This window comes from Fusarium oxysporum, chromosome 2 (assembly GCF_000149955.1).
Source record: "Fusarium oxysporum f. sp. lycopersici 4287 chromosome 2, whole genome shotgun sequence".
Classification (NCBI taxonomy): domain Eukaryota; kingdom Fungi; phylum Ascomycota; class Sordariomycetes; order Hypocreales; family Nectriaceae; genus Fusarium; species Fusarium oxysporum.
This window is the reverse complement of record NC_030987.1, coordinates 4,825,307-4,826,446: the sequence shown is the minus strand read 5'-3', so window position 1 is coordinate 4,826,446 and position 1,140 is coordinate 4,825,307. Positions and strand designations below refer to the sequence as shown.

The window sequence follows — 1,140 nt, the reverse complement described above, 5'->3', positions numbered from 1 at the left end:
CTGCGTCCTCCTCTTGGGGCCCCTAAGCCACACCTCCCATAGCGGGTTCGGTGCGGCGGACGGACGCCCTGGGGAATTTAGAGGGGGAAAGCGGATTGCCCTAGCGGTGTCGTTGGCCCTGCCGACCTCACTGCGAAAGGCGCGACTTCACCGTCGCCACCCAGTAACTTGTCTCTCCGGCGCTTCACGGCGCTGGTGGCCAACCCCGGCACACGATAGTTACCTGGTTGATTCTGCCAGTAGTCATATGCTTGTCTCAAAGATTAAGCCATGCATGTCTAAGTATAAGCAATTATACCGCGAAACTGCGAATGGCTCATTATATAAGTTATCGTTTATTTGATAGTACCTTACTACTTGGATAACCGTGGTAATTCTAGAGCTAATACATGCTAAAAATCCCGACTTCGGAAGGGATGTATTTATTAGATTAAAAACCAATGCCCTTCGGGGCTCACTGGTGATTCATGATAACTCCTCGAATCGCATGGCCTTGTGCCGGCGATGGTTCATTCAAATTTCTTCCCTATCAACTTTCGATGTTTGGGTATTGGCCAAACATGGTTGCAACGGGTAACGGAGGGTTAGGGCTCGACCCCGGAGAAGGAGCCTGAGAAACGGCTACTACATCCAAGGAAGGCAGCAGGCGCGCAAATTACCCAATCCCGACACGGGGAGGTAGTGACAATAAATACTGATACAGGGCTCTTTTGGGTCTTGTAATTGGAATGAGTACAATTTAAATCCCTTAACGAGGAACAATTGGAGGGCAAGTCTGGTGCCAGCAGCCGCGGTAATTCCAGCTCCAATAGCGTATATTAAAGTTGTTGTGGTTAAAAAGCTCGTAGTTGAACCTTGGGCCTGGCTGGCCGGTCCGCCTCACCGCGTGTACTGGTCCGGCCGGGCCTTTCCCTCTGTGGAACCCCATGCCCTTCACTGGGTGTGGCGGGGAAACAGGACTTTTACTGTGAAAAAATTAGAGTGCTCCAGGCAGGCCTATGCTCGAATACATTAGCATGGAATAATAGAATAGGACGTGTGGTTCTATTTTGTTGGTTTCTAGGACCGCCGTAATGATTAATAGGGACAGTCGGGGGCATCAGTATTCAATTGTCAGAGGTGAAATTCTTGGATTTATTG

General features: G+C 49.9%; 1 non-coding gene across 1 annotated transcript; it reads left to right on the top strand.

The window, feature by feature from the left end:
- Positions 1-221: 221 nt before the first annotated feature.
- Positions 222-1,140, top strand: FOXG_19930 (the record flags this gene model as incomplete). Its single annotated transcript, XR_001936392.1, has 1 exon — positions 222-1,140. It is a non-coding gene; the product is annotated as an 18S ribosomal RNA (ribosomal RNA).